This window comes from Eumetopias jubatus, unplaced genomic scaffold, assembly GCF_037043125.1.
Source record: "Eumetopias jubatus isolate StellerSeaLion01/CBP00866 unplaced genomic scaffold, mEumJub1_p1.0 scaffold_5, whole genome shotgun sequence".
In the NCBI taxonomy this organism is placed as follows: Eukaryota; Metazoa; Chordata; class Mammalia; order Carnivora; family Otariidae; genus Eumetopias; species Eumetopias jubatus.
This window is the reverse complement of record NW_028274811.1, coordinates 45100183-45109666: the sequence shown is the minus strand read 5'-3', so window position 1 is coordinate 45109666 and position 9484 is coordinate 45100183. Positions and strand designations below refer to the sequence as shown.

The 9484-nt window shown below is 38.2% G+C and overlaps 1 pseudogene; it reads right to left on the bottom strand.

The window, feature by feature from the left end:
* Nucleotides 1-8940: 8940 nt before the first annotated feature.
* Nucleotides 8941-9259, bottom strand: LOC148164348 (short coiled-coil protein B pseudogene; annotated as a pseudogene).
* Nucleotides 9260-9484: the final 225 nt, after the last annotated feature.

Below are 9484 nucleotides of genomic sequence, written 5' to 3'. Positions count from 1 at the left end.
GCTCCTCAGTGCGCCCCCAGAGAAAAGCATTCAATCACTCCCATCTCCCCAGTCTCTGGCCGCACTCGGTGCTCACCCGGCCTGTGACCGAGCGTTTCTATCTCTGGCACCCGACCCCGTGTGGAGTCTCCAAACCCAGCAGATCCCTGCAGTGCGCTCCCGCGCCGTTCCTCCCCGGGAAGGAAGGGGAGTCTCCCTGGCTCTGCCGCTTGTTGGGTCCCTGCTGGAGGAGCAGTGGCCCGACTGGGCCGTGGATCACACTTTATGGCAACCCTGAGCTGAGAGCCCGCGCCTCGGCTCCGTCTCTGCAGCCGGCTTCCCCGCTCGATATCTGGGAGCTCTGCTGCACTCAGGCACCCCCGGTCTTTTTGTGACCCCGAGGGTCCTGAGACCACACTGTCCCGCAAGGGTTCCACCCCCCGCTTAGCCACTGGAGCGACGTCCCTCAGCGGAGCCGACTTCTAAAAGGTCCGATTTTGTGCTCCGCGGCTCTATCACTTGCCAGAAGTGGCTGGCGGAGGCCCCTCCCCCACCGTCTATCCTCCCGAATATCGCCTCGGATTCACTTCTCCGCACGTCCTACCTTCCAGAAAGTGGTCGCTTCTGTGTTCAGAGAGTTGTTGCTATTCCTTTCTTCGATCTCCTATTGAGTTTGTAGGTGTTCAGAATGGTTTGATCCCTTTTCAGCTGATTCCTGAGACCAGACGAAATCCAGGTCTCCTACTCCTCCGCCATCTTGCTCTGCCCCCCCAAAATCTTGAACTTTTAACCAGCCCCTGAAACTCTCCTTCACTTGTATGGTTGTTGTTTTTGCATATAAGCTCGTCTTATCCACTCCTACCCCTCCCACAATATTGCCCTTTTGACATCTTCTCTACCTAGAATATTCTTACTTATCATCTGAGAGGGAAGACCAGAATTTATAAGATAAAGTCTGCTAGTAAAGAAAGTAGTCTTAAGACTTAATTGAAACATTATAGTCCTTTGCCTCATGAAAAGGACTCTGAGCTAACAATGTATATAATTGTTATTTCATCTAAGAACTACACCCTAGAAATATTTTTAGTGGAGGAAAAAAAATCTAGGAGCAAACCCTTTCTCTTTTTCCCACATGCTCTTTGCCAAATTTCTTTGTGTGCTGTACTTTCACCACATGGCTTCTAGAGGTTGTTTTGATAAATGGGATGTGCATGACCCTTTAGCTCATCCGGATGGTGTGAAAATGCTCCCCTCCAGAAAGCCCACAGCAATTTTCAACATGCCAAGGGACAGAATCTCTAAGTCCTTAGGGTGTCATCAAAAATGAAGGGCACATCAGCCTGGGAGATGGGTAAAATTAATACTGAAATTAATGGTTAAGGCTAAGGACAATTACTTGACTTTTACCAGTGAGATTTTAGAGCTAGCTAGTATCATTTGCTCTTTTCTTGATTTTGGTAAAAAATGCATGACATAAAATTTACCATTTTATTCACTCTTTTTGAGAGTATGTTTTGAGTTCCTGGAATGTAAGAGTGGTAGGATAACCAAGGAAATTTCTTTCATGTAGAACCATCAATAGTGACTTTTGAAGGGAGGTTTGAATATCTTTTCTTTGAAATTCCTACTGCAGAGCCCTTCAAAACCCGAAGGGATCAATGGCAGTTATCAAACACTGGTGATAAACTGCTGAGGAATTTTGTATTTTGGTTCCCATTATATAACCAAAGATAGAATTTTGACAGTGAAAGGACATGCTGCCCATCTCTCAAGGAAAATTGGTGCTTCGCCAAAACAGCACAGATGAAAAGGGTGATACTTTCCCAGTGATATGTAGATCTCAGTGCATATAAATTCAGTTAAAAGCATGCTGGGAGAGAGAGAATTTGTGCAGATCTCAACGGAGACATTATTGTTTTGCCAAATCTGGAGATAAATTTCTAATCATAATAGCGCTGTCATAGGAGTGAGACACTTGATACAGAGATGTTCTGTTTGGTGGTGACAACCATGGCTTACCCACAGAATGTTGCCATAATAAGTTTTCTGTTGACCTCCCTGTAGAGACGTAAAGATTTTGCAAGAAGAAGAACTGAACTTCTTCAAAATATGCAATACGGATTTCAAAGACAGGTGTAGTTTTTCTGTTCGAGGAATTTTGAACAGCCACAAAGTTTCACGAGTTTATGTACTATCTTTCACTTAACATGCTCACCTAAAAGGACTCATGGCAAAGTAGCTGGGAGGGGCCGGGATAATATGTTTTAAATGACTGCTGTGTGGAACGCTCTATGGCAGGTGCTTCACATATGTTATCTCATTTGATTCTCACAGATTATCTTACCCTGTAAATTATCCCCATTGTACGGTGAGAGGACCCAGTTCAGAGAGGTTAAATGACTTCCCTAGAAGAGGGAGGATTTGAACACAGATCTATGCTTTTCTAAAGCCCACAGTGTATTCTGTATGACACCAAAGTAACGTATCATGGGAATGGGCATCTTTTTTGTTTAGAACAAATGAATCTCTGTACACTGTCTTACCCGTGTTAGTTATGGAATGGTTCAGAAAATAGAACGTTTTGAGGTCATCAAAGAGGAGTTAAAAATAATATTGTAATTCTACAGATAAGAACATGATAGAGAAGTAGAAATTAGGAGGTAAGTTTTACCAAAGTAAAAAGCCTGAATTATTCAGTGTGACTGTACACATTGATCAAATGAAATGGATAAATGTCAACTTACTACAGTCTAAAGGAGTAGATTTATATTCTCTCCAATAAGTCATTAGTTCTTTTGGCTACTGTCTTCATCAGAGTCTTCATTTTTCTTAAATATAGCCTAATCTGTAATAAGATTTTACTGTATTTCCCTGAATTAGCAAATTCTATTTCCAAAGCTCTATTAAAAAGATCATTTATAATGTCTCTCATTAACCAGCTGATAATAAAATACTTCCTTAGATAATAGCTAGAAAGTAAAGGTGGTTTTCATTATTACTTCTAATTTGCTTTAACTTCACTGTTAGTCTACACTTCTTATATATGTAATCATACCAGTTTCTGATTATTTTGTCTATGAACTAAAATAATTCTAGTTATTGTAACCTGTAGTGAATGATATATGGTTTCTCTCTGTTATTCTAAGACAAACTATTTGATTTTATCTAGCCTCCTTAGATCCAGATTTGGCATAATTTGGATGGGTATTTCAGTAGTTTATTCTTATTATCAATACCTTACACTTTTTAAATGGAGAATTTCAGGTAAAAAGCTCAGTGGTTTAGCAGCAGGTAAAAAAGTAGATTTAAGTAGCGTACATAAACTTTTTTTTTCTTCATGAGGCAGAATTAGATGACTGAAATATTCTCTGGTTTTGACTCAAACGCAGATTTAGAGGCAGAATATACATGTCAGTTACCCCTGGCTTTCTCACTGCTGCAGTTCTGAGTCTCTGCAGCACCATTTTTTTTTTTTTTTTGGCTCATATGTTTTTTTCATGACTCTTATTTTGATGTACCTCCAATGTCTAGATGTGGTGGGAACTGATAAGGTAGAGAACTAGAGGGAAGCAAATAGCCCCTGTAATGTTGAATTTCCTTTAAGAGCTATTTGCCACATGAAACACCTTTAAAAATTTTGTTCATAATTAATGTTTGTTCAATCAAAAGTTTTCTTCTGGTATCTATGGAATAAAGTGGAGTTTCTTTAATCATGGGTGTAATCTTCCCACCCCTTTCCCCAAATAAATTTCCAAAAGATGCTAAAGATGTCAGGGAAGATACGTATCTCTGAATATAAGGAAATACTTTCTTTTTCAGAAATAAAATGTAAAGGAGTCTGAGTTGTCCATTACATTTTCATGTTCTATATTATTTTCTACCCATTTTGACAAAAGCCTTGAATTTTAAGATGCCACCTCAACTATAAATAAAATATGACTGTGGACTGTGTTTATTTGAAAATTACATAGCTGTTCAAGGTTTGGTTTCTGCAGACTTCAAAATGTGAGTAGATATTTTTTCATCTGGAGATGGGAATGAATGTTTTGCTGCAAGACTTACAGTTTTCAGCTCTTCTGATCCTAGATATTACCCTACTCTTTGAGCACAGTTTGGGTCATGATTATTGAAGGGAAAGTCTGTGCAGTTAGGGCTTTAGGGTAAGGGAATTAATTAGATCATTTACACTTTATTTCTGCCCAAGGCTTCCACCAAGCTCTTTAGATATTAATGGATGATGATTGGAATGACTATATAACCTCAGTTTATGGTGTAAGAGCATCTTGGTGACTAAACTTGGATTGATTCAGGATTCTGATAGCCAAAAGTGGAAAATATAATTCACAATGTAAGAAATTTCCACACCACCGAGGCTAATGCTGGGACTTCATACCCCTACTGTCCCACACACAGCTCACCACATCTACCACATCCTCACCACCTTACACTCACCAACACCTCCACAAACACTCTACCCTCATCCTGACTTCAACAGTCACCTTCAATTAACCTAATCTGTGCCACAGAAGAATTCTTTATGGATTAACAATAGTCCTAGCCATCATGAAAATTTCAGTTTACTAGGAAGGACAGATGTGTACCCAACCAGTTATACTGGAAAACAGAGTATTCTTACAATACTAAAATAGAGTTACCAAGTACAATAGAAGCTTGGGGGAGGGAGAGGGTAATCTGACTAGAGGGATTGGGGGAGGTTTCATGAAGTTGTCTTAGGCTTGGTCTTGAAAGAAGGACAGGGGTTTATTTACTCAGCCAATTCAAACTGTGTTAAGTGTCCAGAATACCTCTAGAGGTCAGGGGAAGGGCACGCTGGGTAGAGATAATATAGAAAGCAAAGGTCAGTGGTGACAAAAATATGGAGGCTGTTTGTAGAATGTTGAGTCATGGAGAGTTTTTAATGCAAAGATCTGTGGGAGGAAATGGGAAGGTTGAGGATTATAAACTAAAAACATCTGTCAGGGGCATTTTATGGAGTGTGCTCATTTTTATGCTCAGAGATTGGGATTACTTTCTGCAGTCATTGGAAGGTTTTGAGTTGAGGAGTGAAATGAATAGAGGTAGGATTTAGGGTTGATGGATTGGAAGGAGGAAAGTTATACTAAAGAAGACCATTTATAAATGTTTAACAATAGTTTAGGCAAGTAGCGAGGGACATTTGACCCAGGGTAGTGGATACAGAAACAAAGGGTCAAATTTGAAGAATTTTGCCAAGATGTGTATTGAGAGGAGGGGAAAAAACACAGTAGATAGAGGAAAGAGGCAAAGAGAATTCCTGGAAGGCTACCAGCTTGACCAAGATAAGGAGCAGAGAAAGAGGGTCCATCTCTGAGGAATGATGATATGTTTGGGCAGATGGAGCATGGAAACTGAGAGAAATACTTAAGGGTTCTCTGCTTAGAAGTGAGTAACACTTGATAACATGATATTATCAGGGGTAGAATATGGAGCACAAACCCAGAATAACAGAGGGTACTAAAGTTTTAATCCAGATTATTCGGAGGCATAGTTCAAAGTGCAACATTTCCTTAGCATCATGTGTTTTATTTTTTTTAAATGTGTAGATTCTTTATTCTACTCTATGATCTAATCACACCTAATTTCTTCGTGATTCATTTATTAATGGGCAAGATTCTGCTATATTCATCTATTTAATCAACAATTCTTTGATGAGAACCCAGCATATACTAGACACCATTTCAGACACCTGGGATATGCCATGATTGAAATAAAGCTTGTCTTGGAGCTTACAGTATAGTGAGAGGGAGAGAGATCACAGGGAGGTAATTCAATAAATAGGATAGTCCAGAAAATAAGTTCTATGATGGAAGCAAAACATAATGAAGTCTAGAGTGGTGGGGAGTGAGAAGATATGGTCAAAGAAGCTTTTGAATAACTAGGATGATACAGTTGATGTGAAGGGTGGGGGACAAGTGCCCCGAGCAAAATACTGCACATGTCAAGGCCTTTGGATGTGAGGAAGCTACTATGGAGAAGAAAAAGAGGTCTAGGGAATTATGGTGCCAAATGAATTGAAAGAGTGAGCAGAGGCCTGGCAGGCCATGCCAAGCAGTGGATTTTGTTTTAAATGCCCCAGCAAAATATCGAGGTCGTTAAACATGGTGATTAATGATCTGATGTAGATTTTTAAATGATTCCTCTGCCTGCTGTGTGGAAAATGGGTTGTATGGGGCCCGAAGTAAAAACTGGGGAAACAGCTGAAGGGAATGACTGATTAATTCATGTAGATGTTGAGGGAAAGTGATAACCAAAAGATGCCTGAAATTTTATTCATTGAATTTATCACTTTCACAAATTGGACTGAATTAAAGACAGCTAATTACATCCACTGAGTTCAGATTTTTGGACTTTTTCTTCTTGGTGTTTTTCTTATTCTTAGGAAGCAAATTCACAAGTACAGGTGGGTACTCAAAAAATAATTTTTGAAGACACAATGAGCTGTGTGGGGAGTCCCATAGGAGAAGCAAGCCAGAGCCACAAATGGAAAGGTGATGCCGTGTTGTCAAGCCTTTCTCGCCAAAAATTTCAATGACTTCATCTGTTTGCTGAGTTGTTGGCTTACTTGCCTACTTGCCTAGTACGGGATAAAAAGAGTCTCTCATCCACTGGTTAGTGTCTTTTATACCCATGGAAATAGTCAAAAAGGATAAAGGATATTTTCAATGAAGAAATATGAATAATGACCTTGGTTTTGTGACTGATGCTATAATTTTTGTCACATGTAAATCAAGTGAGTCTCAAATTATTTACACTCTGACATCTCCATTCAACTGTCAGGCTTCTATACCATGTTATAATTTGTTAAACTCTGTGAAAACCATAACCTCAGTTTTACCTTCCAGTGGGTGAATGAGGGTGTTCTGACTTTCGGGGGAAATCGGCTAAATACATAATCCCGTGTGACCCAATTTGTTAGAAATGAAAAATAAATTAACTCATAATACTTACGGTTTTTTATCATGATGGCTTTTTTTTTATTTCCAAGGAAATAAATTAATTTATAGCTGAATTAGAGAACTCTATGAGTACTATTTTTTGTTTGAGCAAGAATGCATCTAGGTGGTAGTATAAGCTCTCTCATTCTCTTCTCATTATATTACATTTATCTAAAGTAATAAACATTAAAAATACTGCATTTTGCAAAATTATCTAGTTTTACTAAGTCGTTGAATACCCTGAGAAAAATTAAGGAAAATAAGATAAAAAAAGTTTGAAGAAGTCTCTTGGCAAATGTAAACACTCTAAGGATTAGACTGTCTGCTTTATCCAGAGTGAAATCCCCAGGATCTAGCATGGTGGTAGGCACAGCAGGAGCTAAAAGAAAAACAAAACAAATTTTATACACACACACACACACACACACACACACACACACACACATATTTCTGAAACAGCTTTTTATTAAACAGCAAAGCAAAACTGCAGTACAATTTGAAATGTTTGTAAATTAGGTCACAAAAGGGAGGCAAAATGTTTGCAGTATAATTATTACATTCATCCAGGTGAAGTCATTCGTCAAATCTTACATCAGTACAAACATAAGAATATTACATGATTAAAAGTAGCCCCAAATCTGGGGCACCTGGGTGGCTCAGTAGGTTAAGCATCTGCCTTTGGCTCAGGTTATGATCCCAAGGTCCTGGGATCAAGCCCCGCATCAACCTCCCTGCTCAGCAGGGGAGCCTGCTTCTCCCTCTGCAGCTCCCCCTGCTTGTGCTCTCTAGGTTTCTCTCTGTCAAATGGATGAATAAAATCTTGAAAAAAAAAAAAAGTAGCCCAAATCTAATAACCAAAACTATATTAGTGGATCTCCTTTCCTATTTAACATTTTAACATTACTTCTGATACTAATTTTCTTACCAAATGGAATCAACAAACTATGTTTTTAGGAATTGTCAAAAAGTGACTAAAACTCTGCACACCAAGTAGTTAGGTTTCAAGAAAATTCTGGGAGAAGTGAGATAAAATACTGATAATATCAATTAGTGTACATGTAAAACTCCCCCGTTTTATTCATGATTCTGATACTTAATGCACTCTAAAGCAGTTTTCCAAAAGTTGATCAGCTGGGTACTACAAATAAACCTTGAGACAACGCTGCGTAACTGTTCTCTTCTAGATGTTGTTGACATAAGGTTAGTCATATTTAATCTACTTTCATATATATATTCCCCAAAAGATCTAGTCTTTGCCAGAGGTCACACAAATCTGGAGTAAAAACATTTGGGGTTGGTTACTACTGTATGCCAAGTACTTTTCCCATCTTATTTCTACTTCTCTAAATATATTTTTATTTATATATATTATACATATATAAATATGTATATATACATATTATATATGTTATTTATTATATATTTTCTAAATCTCTTTTTCTAAAAATAGAAAAATTTTCTATTTTTCTCAAAAAAAATATGACAGGCCCTGAGAAAGTGTCTTATTTTGGTTAAGTTTCAACAAGTCAAGTTCAGGTTACTCTCACAGATGATTCACTATTAAAATTACTTTTACAAACGTGAAAGCAATTTTTCCTTAGGGGAAGGGAAATGAGAAGGTCGAAGTGAATGGAGAAGATAGGAAACATGGTGGACAGGGTACATAAAGCTGTGTGTTCAGTACATGGTTTTGATCACTTTTCACAACATAGTGGTTATTTTCTTGTATCTCTTACTATACGTATAATAAAAGACAGTGCTAAACCTATAAATCAAAGCAAATTTTATAAAATATTCATTTTCGAGTTTCATAAATATATGCATTTCTAATTATAAAGTTTCTACGATAACATTTGCACATTTTCCCAGGCTAACATATAATACACAAACTCATGTAAGTCTTCTGTTATGCTCTTAATTTTGCCTAGATCTGACATTATCTTCATAAATATTCAATTAAACCACAAACAAAACTACTATAACTTTTTTAATCTATCCCACTTTTAAAGAAAGGAAGATTAGCAGCAATTTCATAAAACAGAAGGAACATCAGCCCCTTACTTTCTTTTCTTTTTGCGTTAATTTTTTGAAAAACACTGGAAGCTGACATGAGGTTTTCCATATATTGTCCAAGAACTTGGTTTTCTGATTTTAGCTTCCGATTTTCTTCCCTAACTGCACCTACTCTTGCAGCGAGATCCTTCAAGTGTGTGTTGAAGTTTCAACACTTAACTAATAAGTCGTGCTTTGTCCTCCAGGCCCACTTGCTTTTCAGCATCAACTGCATCCATGTTGGAATTTGTCATCTTGGGTAACAAATTTTTGGGCCTTATATCTAAAATCCCTGATGAATGGTCCGCCTTTGGAGATGCCGGGAGTGAGAGGGATCAGGAGGACACCTCAGGCCCCCAAACATGGACTGACTGGCCTCAAAAATATATTTTTTAAAGATTTTATTTATTTATTTGAGAAAGAACAAGCGAGCAAGAGAGCACAAGCAGGGGGAACAGCAAAGGGAGAGCAGGGAGCCC